The sequence below is a fragment of the Stegodyphus dumicola genome, chromosome 10 (assembly GCF_044657685.1).
Source record: "Stegodyphus dumicola isolate Sdum_Otavi_A_Nest chromosome 10, ASM4465768v1".
NCBI classification, from domain to species: Eukaryota; Metazoa; Arthropoda; class Arachnida; order Araneae; family Eresidae; genus Stegodyphus; species Stegodyphus dumicola.
Genome location: NC_140777.1, coordinates 141,440,337 through 141,453,608, shown reverse-complemented (window position 1 = coordinate 141,453,608; position 13,272 = coordinate 141,440,337). Strand labels below are relative to the sequence as shown.

General features: G+C 35.5%; 1 protein-coding gene across 4 annotated transcripts in view; it reads right to left on the bottom strand.

The window, feature by feature from the left end:
* The window catches only part of LOC146995120 (2',3'-cyclic-nucleotide 3'-phosphodiesterase-like), a 61,934-nt gene that overhangs the window by 26,345 nt on the left and 22,317 nt on the right, over window positions 1-13,272 (bottom strand). The window lies entirely within an intron of this gene.

The window sequence follows — 13,272 nt, the reverse complement described above, 5'->3', positions numbered from 1 at the left end:
CAGACTTTGTTCTATATCTGTATCGGCAAAACCTAGGACGATGTCCTCTGAACTTCTACGTAGATGGATCAAAACCTGCATCAGCCATTCTCTTGAGTACCTAGCCGCTGCCATTATTCTTACGGGAATGGATCACGACTGCTACTCCGATTACTCCAATTTTCCTTAGACGGTTTGGCTTGTTTTCCCGGAGTGGATGCAATTTATTGCCATGCCATTCGAGTCCCCTGAGCTGTGGATTTGCCAGGTGTCATAAAATATAGAATTAAAGATAAAGTTCTCCTCCACTTCAAGCTGTCTACTTAAAAGGTTTTTTTTTTTTTTTGTTATCAATTTTTCCTATGAACTTTTAGGAATTTGTACTGTGTTCTTCTTCACAAACATTGGCTCCCACAATGGCTTCATTTATCGCCCCCTTAATTTGGAGAAAATTTGCGTTTCTTTCCCCGAATATCAGAACTAGGGTGATCCCACATGCACGCCCCTCTTCACTTAGCCAACGACCGGACCCCGATCGCCAATACCAGATGATTTATATCGAAGTTTAAGTGGCAATCTCTGACCCCTCCTGTCACGTACTTCCTGTCCTAAAGGTCAATTGCACAAAAGAAATTTCTTCTAGAACATTCTAAATGACAAAACAGCCTGTGAAAATCATGACTTAGCAAAATCGCCTCCCTTCTCTGCTTCTTTCACAATGAATCAAAGATTGCAAATAAAAGGAAAAAAAATAATATTCTTTGAAGCTAAATAATATTCTTAGAAGCATCTGTTTTTTCCCCAAAATTAAATTATTAAAATAATAATTAAGAATTAAATAAAATCAAGAATTTTTTAAATCAGAAACTTAATTACACTTAAATTGAATCTCTAAATTAATTCTAAATGGCTAAAAATTGTCTCCCCTTTCCCCTTCTTAATTTACCGAGACAAACAGAAAAGTCTTAATAAGTTAATTGTGGTGTAAAATATAGTTTGTTTTTTGTGAAATTATCCTAGTATAGATGTTGAATTTCAGATAATGTTTTTTTTAACATCCTAGGATGTACTGTAGTAGTTCTGGTTAAAGTTAAATTAAATGGGTCATAAAGTGAATTCTGAGACTAATTTCATTACGTTAGTTGAAAATAAAATAAAATTTGTAAATCCTTAATTTGAATGTGTAAATGATATAAATTGAAGAGTTCACATGTGTAACTAAAATAAGAAATTGAGTATTGATTACCTAGGATGTGAAATTTAATTTTAATTGTTGAGGAATCAGAATAAACTGTATTTTAATCTGGAACCTATTTCTTATGTTTTCTTTATATCTATTTATGTGTTTACTAATATGTATATTGCTTTTATCTCTTGTTTGTCCGATCCTCTCACGGCGTGGTCCCGGGTGCATTCACATAACGCAAAGCATATACTTTCACTTGTACGATCACGAAAAATGTTGAAATTAACTAACTCTTAAAGAGTTTATTTTCAGGTTGGTATTTAGTTTAACTAAATGCCTAATAAATAAATAAACTAATAATAAATCAATTTAGTTTAACTAAACTATGTTAGTTACAGCTTCACCAGTGTCTGTTTCTGTATCGGTGTTTACACCTGTGAATGCCGATATGGAAACAGAACAAAACAATTTCAAAGCTAGCCATGACAACAATGTACCGTGAATCTGTGTCTTTAAACTGTTCAAAATTATCGAATTGTCTGCCCAGTACCTGGCAAGAAACCTGTCTGCTACAGACATTCACTGGCAAATTTGTGAATTTTACAGAGCTACTGTCATGAATGAAGGCAATGTGTGTAAGTGAGACAGAGACTTCAAAGCTGGCTGCGAATACATCCATGATGAAACCTGCTCCGGTCACCCATCCGTGATCACAGACGATATGCTAACTTCAATTGAAGCAAAAATTCTTGAAAACAGACACTTCACCATAAGCACTCTTACAAAAAATTTTCCTGAAGTGTCTAGGTCAGTGCTGTAAAAGATTGTTTCTGAAAAGTTAAGGTTTAAGGAACTGTGCTCTCATTGGGTCCGTAAACTCCTAACGGATAAGCACAAAAACAAAAGATTTTGAGTGTTCACTGAATTTGACTCGTTTTAATAAAGAAGGTGACACAATGTTGAGTCAGATTATAACAGGAGAAGAAATATGGGTTTCACATGTCACACCAAATAGAAGCAACAGAGCATGTAGTAGTAGTAACGGAGAACGTGGGCACAACCCCTCTACCATTACGGTTAATCGGTTCTGCCCATGCCCACCCTTGTCCACGTGTTTATTAATAATTCTTAAATTTTTACATTGCCATATATTGTAGCTGTTACAAATAAAGTACATAACAAAGCATGGAGTGGAGACACACACAGTCTCCTTTAAGGGTAAGGCCAAACAGACGCTGTCCCAGTGCAAGATCATGGCATTCGTGTTTTGGGATAGGCATGGTGTTTTGTTGGTCACCTTCATGCAACATGGAACCACCATAAATGTGTTAGCCTATGGCCAAACCCTGTGAAAGCTAGGCAGAGCGATTCAAAGTAAAAGATGCAGCTGGCAGAGGAAATTTTACCACTCCAAGACAATGCAAGGCCTTACACTGCAGCTCAGATCAGAGCTTTACTGGATACTTTTGATGGGAAGTTTTAAACCTCCCTACAGCACAGACCTTGCATCGAGTGATTTTCATCTTTTCCGCTATCTCAAATATCATTTTGGCGGCAAATTTCTATGAAAAGGGTATTCAAAATCTAGTTCAAAGTTATGATTTGTATTTAAAAATACTCTGCAATTATGTTGAAAAATAGAGAAAAGTATGTGGAATTTGAAAATAAATTTTTTTTTATGAATTTTCTTTCCTTTGGATTTTATTTGAAAACACCCCTTAATTCCCCCCCCCAAAAACATAGTTACTATAGAAAAGCGTTTTTAAAGGGGATATAACTAGAAATCATGCAGCTGCATGTCAACTATTTTTGCATAATGTTTTCAATCAAACATTACTCGATAAATACAAAACTATACATAAAAAAAAGATTAATTTAAGAGATAATAGACAACAAATGATTAAAAATAAGCCACCTTAAATGATAAAGATTAAGTTCAGATCTTGCAGTAATAACTCGCAACGTCTTTAATCCGGACTCATCAGGACTTCCTGGCGGCGTCGGGCAATTCCGGATTATCGATTTTTTCGGATTATAGATCATCAGTTTAAATCTGGTAAGATGGCATGAAGAAATTATAAAATTGAAACCATAATTTATGAAATAGAGTCATTATGATCTAAAGGGTATCAATATTTACACAAAAAAAAAAAAAAAAAAAAAAAAAAAAAGCTTAATATTTATTTGTTTACTTTATTAAACATTTTCTTTCAACGTGTGCATGCGTAAAGCATACATTACGCATAGTCGAAATTAGAAAATTGCAACCAGAAAACTATTTGATGTGTACTCGTGATATTTATAATGACGAGGAAGTTAATTTAAATCATATCAAAGATGGAATACATCGAGATGAAATACTACATTTAATAAGGAATTATCAGCTGAATAAAATAAAAATATCTGCCCTGAAGATAAGGATAGTGCTGACAGATCAACTTCCAGTTCATTTCGCGCCACTACGTCCCCCCGCAGAGCAGCATGAAATTGATAAACAAATTTCGGAATGGTTAGAGAAACAAAGAATATGCCTTTATCCATTTTTTCCAGCAATTCCACTTTTTGTTTGATTCAGTTACAAAGTTCCGCTGTTCAAGTCTTGTAATTGCTGTGTCGAGAATACTGACTAACTTGTCAACTGAATGTCAGAATACACAAAAAATTGAGAAAGTTCCTTTTTCTTTTTGCTTATGTCATATACAGCTGACCTTCCAGTGTCTGTATTTTGAGATGGATATGCCTTTATCCATTTTTTGGAGCAATTCCACTTTTTGTTTGATGGACATCGAAACATGCTTTCGCTTTGTAGATCCTTTGGCAGCTCCAGAATTGGAAACTCTTTTTGACATAATCGAAAGTTCAAGCTTACTTTAATAAAATTGCTCTAACAGTCTGAAAAAATAATACGCCGGATCCATATAACATCAAATCATAAACCAGGGAGTAAGTGTGATTATTCTTAACACCATCTCTTAATCAAATATTATTTTACATTTATCTCTTAAATAACAGAATCTTGGTTTAGGCAAGCTTTTTGTAAACAAATCAGCTTACTGATTTTCACTAGAAACATATACAAGAATTATATCATACAATTTTACAATATCCCTAATATACTTTAATATCCCAATGTTTTAGTCTAGCACAATTACTTTAATTTAATATTGCTTTAATTACAGACTGAATACCCTCATAAACTGAAACTTTAATGTTGTCGACTCCTGAGTATTTAATGTTGTCGACTCCTATTTTATAATGTATCTAAAATTTCTTTAGATACATTATAAAATACAATTAGGTCCTGAATAGCTTTTGCTAAAATCCAAAATTTCTGCCTCAGTAGAGGACAGAGCAATAGATGTTTGCTTCTTAACAGACCAATTTACAGGACAATCATTAAAGAAAATAATATACCCAGAAGTAGATTTTCTATCATATTGTATCTGACCCCCAATCAGCATCAACATAAACATTTAACATAATATCAACACTATTAGATTTACAAAATAATAATTTGAGTTCAGCTGTTCCTTTCACTTCAGACCAGCCCAAGCACTGTTAGTGGGTTGCTCTTGTATCTTACTCAGACAGTTCACAGAATACAGAATATCAGGACGAGTTGTCAAAGATAGGTACAGCAAAGCACCTACAAGTTCACAATAAGGGCCATGAAATTTTTCACCATTCACAAAATTTGATGAAGTTGACTTAAGCACTAGGGGAGTATCAGATGGCTTACAATCTAACAGTCTAAATCTATTTAACAATTTTTCAACATAAGCCTTTTGGCCTAAAGTAAGTTTGTTCTGTGAATATTCAAAACTTATTCTTAGAAATTCATTTGCAACTTCAGCCTTGAACATCTCAAATTCATTTCCAAGTAATTCAATCACAATTCTTACCTCTGAATCATTAAAACCAGCAATAAGCAAGTCGTCCACATTCAGCACAATAAATATTTCACTCTGTTTAGTTCTTCTCACAAAAGTACATGCTTCACAGTTTAGTTGTTGGAAGTTTAACTGAATTATAAAATCAGTAAATCTCTTGAACCACTGCCTCAGTGCTTGCTCAAGTCCATAAAGACTCTCGAGAAGCTTGCACACACGACCACTGTTGTCACTGTAGACCATTGGTTGTTCCATGTAGATTGTTTCTTGAAGATCACCATTCAGAAATGCAGTCTTTACATCTAATGCATAGATTTCAAAATTCTTTTGAATAATGATAGCCAGCACAAGTCAAAGTGATGATGTACTAATTACAGGAGCATAGGTCTCAAAGTAATCAATGCTTGGCTTCTTTTCAAAGCCACGAGCAACCAGTCTAGTTTTGTAAACATTGTTTTGTTTGATGCGCAACACCAATTTACAGGATATTGGCTTTTCATCCTTTGGCAAGTCGACTAACTTCCACACTTCATTTTTATTAAGAGAAGCTATTTCCTCATCCATGGTTTTCCTCCATAGGACTTGCTCTTCTTTTGGAAATATTACGAGGGCCATCCAGGAAGTAGATTACGTTTCCGTCTGTGTCCGCTAGGGGCGGGGCTAGCGCGGCCATCTTGGGGTCAGAGCGTTGCGCAGCTCAGTCTGCATCTAGCCGTGCTAGTGAGAGGTTCGTGCTGTGCTCCGTTCAGATACTGTGACGGTTTGAAATGTCTGCGTTAATTGAAAATCCTGCGAGCTGCGAGGTGCGCTCAGTAATAAGGTTTCTGACTGCAAAAAACTGTAAACCGATAGAAATCTATCGGCAGCTTCGTGAAGTGTATGGGGACAACATTATCACTGAAGGTGGAGTGCGTCAGTGGGTCATAAGATTTCAAAATGGCCGAACCAATGTTCACGACGAAGATCGAAGTGGGAGACCCAGCATAGTGACCGCCGAACTTCTCGAAAAAGTCGATGCTAAAGTCCGTGAAAATCGAAATTTCACAATAACGGAACTTTCTTTGAGTTTTCCACAAATTTCGCGAAGTTTGTTGCACGAAATCATCAGCGAAAAGCTTGGTTACCACAAGTTTTGTGCAAGATGGAAGGCAAGAAGAGGTAACGAAGTGGTTGAAGGCGCAGGCGGCCGAATTTTTCGACGAAGGAATTTCCAAGCTCGTACATCGCTACGATAAATACCTTAATTTGTATGGTGACTATGTAGAAAAGTAGTATTTGAGTGTGGCTTTCATCTGTATATAATAAAATTTGTTTCCTATACTTTGTTAATTTTTTATTCCAAAACGTAATCTACTTTCTGGATAGCCCTCGTATTATATCCTCATAATGTTACTGTGCCAAAAATTGACACATTAGCTTCATACACAGAGTAATCATTCAACTTTACAGGTAATTTTATATTTCTTCTTTGCCTAGTAATTTCTTCATGACTTTCTCCAAGATTTCTGGATTCTACATCACTTGAATCACATATTACTTCATCTTTAGCAGGATCTGTACTTTCTATGGAAAAAACATCTTGAACCGAGATACATTTCTTTTTCTCTTCATTGAACACTACATTTCAAGAAACCACAATATGATTTGTGACTGGGTCCAGTAAACGATAACCCATGATAGAGCATCCAATAAAAATCATCTTTTTTGATTTTGGATCTAATTTCTTTCTTAAGTTATCAGGAACTCTCATGTATGCATCAAATCCAAACACCTTAATAATATTCAAATCAGGTGGCTTCCCATATTTGAGCTTATAAGATAGATTTTCAACAGTCTGATTTGGATTAAGATATGCAGCTCTCTGTACAGCATAACCCCAAAAGGATTTAGAAAGCTTTGCTTCACATATTAGACCTCGGGCCTTCTCTAAAAGATATCTGTTGGCTCTCTCAGCCACACCATTCAAAGGAGGTGAATATGGAAGAGCAGGATCTATCATAACACCATTTTTCTTGCAATGACGAGCTAGTTCACCAGACACGTATTCCTTGGCATTATCACACCGGATTTTGTAGAGGTCAGGATTCTGCTTTAGGAACAATTTAAACACTTCATTCATGTCACTCTTGTGCTTTAAGAGATGCACTTCAGTAAATCTAGAAAAATCGTCTATAATTGTAACAAAATACTTTTCACCTTCCCAAGTGGGTGGATCAATGGGACTACATATGCCAATGTGTATCATTCTCACCGGCACATGCTCTCTGCTTCTAGGGTCTTTGTTCAAAGGAGTGTTGGAATGTTTTGCTAGCACACACACTTCACAAAAACTTGATGGTGATTCAGATACTGGCAAACCCATTTCTTTTAATATTTTATCAGATGAGTGCTCCATGCACCTGTGCCATAATTCAGCACTATGATTTGCAATGTATGTTGAAGCTTTAACAGATTCAAATTGAGTCACATACTGTCCTTTCTCATCGAGTTTAGCAAATTCAAATTTTCCATTCCTCTTTTCAATAACAGCTACATCATTCTTAAAAATGACACTGTAACCTGCTTTTTGAATATTCTTCACAGATATTAATTGACCGTTCAACTCAAGCACATATAACATATCTTTAAGCAATATTTCTCTTCCATTTAACGTTCCAGGTATGTACCAATACCTTCTACCTTTAAAACATCATTTTTTGAAGTACACGCTACAGTTCCAGAAAAAGGTTTAATTTCTTCAAACCACTCACCTTTGTTACACATGTGTGTAAATGCTCCAGAATCCAAAATGAAATTTCCAACAGGCTCACAACCATACTGCAGCTGATTCTGTGTAATCTGATTTATGCTTAAATCTGCAATCCTTCTTGTAATGCCCTGAGCGTTCACATCCAAAACAAATTAATTTTCTCTTACAAAGCTTGGCAAAATGACCTTTACTTTTACATTTGTGAATCTCTTTAACCACTGCCTCAGTGCTTGCTTAAGTCCATAAAGATTCTTGAGAAGCTTGCACATGTGACCACTGTTGTCACTGTAGCCCATTTTTTGTTCCATGTAGATTGTTTCTTGGCAGATGATATCACTCTTATCAGCACTAAAAGCTACGTTATTACTTGAGCCAGAAACACGAGAATCATAAGAATATCTCTCATCTTGCAATTCTTCAGCATTCAAAGTCTTTGCATAACAAAGTCCAGCGTAACCATTTCATTTGGATGGTTCTCAATCGCTGATTTAATAATGTCGTACTCGGCAGGTAGCGACATTAACAAATAAATAATCACATCCATATCTTTGACTTCAGCAACCCGAGAGTCGCAGTTTATTTACGATTGCCAACAGTTTGTTAATATGTGACCTCATACTGCAATCTCGCCGTTTCTTCAGTGTCAATAATTTGTTTCGTACTACAGTCAAAAGTCGTTAATCCGGACTTGTCGGGACTTCAGCGATTCCGGATTATAGATCATCAGTTTAAATCTCGTAAGATGGCATACAGAAATTCTAAAATTAAAAATATGAAACCTTAATTTATGAACTAAAGAACAATTACAATCTAAAGGATATCAAAATTTACAAAAAAAAAAAAAAAAAAAAAAAAAAAAACCTTAATATTTATTTGTTTACTTTATTAAACATTTCTTTTAATGTAAGTTGTTTTAAGTTGCTTCGTTTTATGTGATAATACTTTCTCTTTAATTCTATAAAAAGACACAATTTCTTGTTCAGTTACAAAGTTCCGCTGTTCAAGTCTCGTTAATTGTTGTGCCGAGAATACAAACTAACTTGTCAATCGAAATTTTTTCGTTTTCACTAACCTCTCCGTCACCTTCTTCATGTCTTTATCCACTTTTTGCAGCAATTCCACTTTTTGTTTGATGGACATTGAAACATACTTTCATTTTGTACGATCCTTCGGGAGCTCCAGAATCGGAAATTCTATTTGACATAATCGAAAGTTCAAGTTTACTTTTATAAAATTGCTCTTACAGTCTGCAAAAAATAATAAGCCAGATCCAATTCGAAGATTAAGGAACAATGCAATCATCAACATTAACTGAAATAGATAATTTTAGATTATACCGTCCGTTATACATAAAACGTGCACGCGAAAACATATTCTGCGCTTGCGCACTCGCCTATGCGCAGTGGTAAAAGGTCTTACGCGCACGAGTAAACGCCTATGCGCATGTGTCAACGCGGCGCATGCGCAGAAAGTTTTTAGCTTTGAGGTTCGGATTATGGGTGTCCGAATTAACGACTTTTGACTGTAATATTTGACTAACTGCACTCACCTTCAGGTATTTATTGTTTAAACTGCTCCAAATTTCACATGCAGAAGATTCACTCGACATGGTAGCCAATATGGCATCATCTAGAAGGGTTAGCAGCAATGTGTAACCTTTTTTGCATCTTTGATTTCAGCAACTTTCATTTGCTTCAATGACTAAATATTTATCAAGTTCTTTGGCTGCAAACACAGCTTCAACACAGCACTTAAACAGAGAAAAGTTTTTACAGTTAAATGGTTAAACACAATACTTTGTGTTCTCATCACGTGCTGCTATTTCAAATTTCACTTAACACGCGATTCCGTTCCAAACAAATAAGTTCCACAACACAAATATACATGTTTTGCCTCTAGCATGTTCAATATCAGAACCACGCTCTGCTGTTAAGATTTAAAAAGGTGAATCAGAGGCCAGTGAAACTTAAGTAGAGGCTTTATTAAATGATGAAATTAATCACTCTCATGACATAGCACACTTCTACATATCACACCAAACTACTCTACAACGACTGTTGCCGATACAACCTAAGCAAAATATAAACAATTATGGTTAATATACATATAACATCAAATCATAAACCAGGGAGTAAGTGTGATTATTCTCAACACTGTAAAAGAAATGGATTTTGTAAATGCTTTCCTGTGGAGAATCTGCTTTCAAAAAACAATCTAAACTGAAAAGGGAACCTCAAACACCAAATATTCTCCATAAAAAGATCTATTCTAGTTCATCAGAGAATGAAATACCTATTGATTCTGACGGTGAATTTTATTCTGAAGTAGATAAAAAATTCGAGGATATGTTTCTGAAGGACATATCTGCTGATAAAATGAATAAAGGTTTTCCTGTTTTGGTAGATTTTATTGCAGGAGGTGAGAGGGGGAATGGAAATTTCACCCCAGTTTTGAGAGAAAGCACCTCAGGGGTTGGTCCAAGTGTCTCTCCCCTTTCCCTCACCAGAGAGGACTTTTTGCTTGCCATATATTTCGGAGTGCTTTCATGCCACAAAGACACTATACGTTTACAAATATCCATTTCTCCTCCGGGATTCGAACCTGGGCCCTTTGGTACCGCAGTAGGCTCCCCTAACCACTATATTGTCTGGACAACTTAAAATTCAATAACTTAAATGAATATATATTATTGTTATTATTAGAAAATTTTTAGCATAAATTTCAATGTGATCAAAAATAGTGGCTGAAAATGTCACTGATTTGAATCTAAGTATTATTGACAAATATCTGATTTTGAACTCTAGGACAGGATTTTTTAATAAATTTTAAAGGTAAGAAATTTAGGCTAAAGTGCAGAATCGCCTACTTATTTGATTAGCGTTTGGCACTTTCACAAGAGTAAGAAGAATTGGAGACTTCCTATAGCTTGTCTGTATGGGATTTCCTTGCTGTTTTCTTTGATTTCCTCCCACTGTTGTTGTTCATCTACCTTTTTATATTTTATGCTGGGGTCCAATGGTGTGGATGCACGTTTTGCTTCAATCATTTTAAATGTTTCTAGGACCTCCGACACATAAATGATTTGATCTAGTGTGTATGATCCATTTTCTTCTTTGCATATTTGCATAGATAAGATCTGGCTTGCAGGACCTAGGTCCTTGACATTGAACTTTTTCTTGATGCTTTCCTTTAATTCATTTATCTCTGGCATGTTTCCAACTATGAGAAGGTCATCAACATAAACTCCAATCATGATGTTCTCCTCATGACAAAAGTAAATACAAGGGTCTGCACTTGATCTTTTCAATCCATACTGGATGAGGAAGTCTGTTATATATGTTAACTCATCAAACATAGATAAATTACTGTTTATTTATAAGATTAAAATTAAATTAGATTACTTTATACATAAGAGAGACATTGATGCTACATGGTTGGTGGCAAGTGACGAGAGTGTGACGCAGCACAAATACCGTGCACTTGCCTAACTAGTCAGGTTAGAGGCACTGCCATCTATCGGCAAGCAAAGTAATTAATATCTAACATGCACTTTTTATTTATAGAACAAGACTAGTGGATGTTACTAACTTAGTACAATAATTATTTTACATCATTACTTAGCAGTTAACTTAAGAAAACATTTTGACATTAAATTATTACTTAACAGTTGACATTAGAGAACATAGCAAAATTACATACCTGGATGACTCACTTAAATCTTTAAAATTGTGACTTACTAATTAGACTGATATTTTAGAGTTCTGAACAGTTCATAAAATTCCATAATTAGTCTATAAATAAAGTACAAGTTTTTGGCATCAATAAGTTCTTCCTAATTGTCTCTATATCAAAGAGGTTTTATTCTATTTCTACAAGATCATCTTAACATTGGTTCGGTTGACACATTTCCTGGAATTTGAGGATGTTTAATAGAATCATTTTCTGGTCCTTAGGTGGATCCTGCCTATCATTATCTACAAGAACAGGTTGATCCAGTGTTGATTGATCAAGTCCAAATAAATCTTCTGCTGTCCTGTTCCACTCTGTCATTTCACACGTAGACTTGTCTTTACGAATGTGATGTCGATTTCTCCTATACACAGTTCCATCCTTTGCTTTTATGACATACAATCTTGGCTGAGGACCTGTCTTCATGATCATACCCTGTTTCCAAGGCTCTTTAATTTTCCATTTAAACCCCACTTTATCATTTTTATGAAGTTTTGGAAGCTGGGTTGCGTGTTTATTTGCATATTTCTTTTGCACCAACTGCCTTTTTTCTAATGCTCTACTTGCACCTTTTATTTGATATTTTGGTTGCAATGCTTTAGGATGTGATGGCAGAAAAGATCTCTGTCTTCTTCCCATTAATAATTCAGCCGGGGATGGCAAATCTTTTGCAGGTTGAATTCTATAATCTAGCAAAACAATATACAAGTCTTTTCCTTCTTCAGCAGCTTTGCTCAGAGACTTCTTGAGAGTTTGGACAGATCTTTCAATTTGCCCATTTGCTCTAGGAAAATGTGGTGATGTGATGTTATGCATAACACCCCATTCTTCAAGAAATTTCCGCAATGCTTCCGAGTTGTATGGTGGTCCCCCATCAGTGATGAGCTTCTCTGGTATTCCATGTGTTGCAAAAATGGACTTCATAACGATCATTACAGCTTGAGCAGTTATATTTTTCAGTGGTTTCAGCTCTACATATTTTGAAAAGTAGTCTATCATTAACAGATATTGTTGTCCTTTCAGGTAAAAGAAATCACGGGCAACTTTTTGCCAGGGTCTCTCTGGTAGATCACAGTCTAAAAGAACTTCTTTCTGATTCGCCTGTTGATATTTCTGACACATCACACATTTAGAAACATATTCTTCCACATCTTTGTTGATGTTCGTCCAGTAAAAATATTCTCTAGCTTTACTAGAAACTATACCTTTGTGAGACACATGCAGTTTTTTCATAATATCTTTTCTAAGAGATGCTGGCACAACTAGTCGTTTCCTTGACAAATTATTCCATCCTTTGTTGTATAAAGCTCTTCTTTGCAATGCCAGTAAGGTTGTGCTGCTGGCCTTGTTTTGCTTCTTTCTGGCCATCTATTTTTGATATGAAATAACACATCTTGCAATTCAGGGTCCTTTTCTGTCATATTTCCGATTTCCTGCCATTTTGTTGGAGAGGCTTGTGTTAATAGACTTAACAGTAGGTTCTTGACTGAAGGTGTCATCAAAGGTGTCAACACTTGACTGTGCTCTGGACAGGGCATCAGCTATTAGCAATTCTTTTCCTGGGACATATTCCAATTTCAAATCCTACCTGTTTAGTTTGAGGAGCATGTGCTGAAGACGAGGTGAGATTGTATCATAAGGTTTCTTACTAAGGCCTAGTAATGGTTTGTGATCAGTCTGCACTGTTACATGTCTTCCGTATGTATAGTAGTTGAAATGTTCTAAGCCATACACAACTG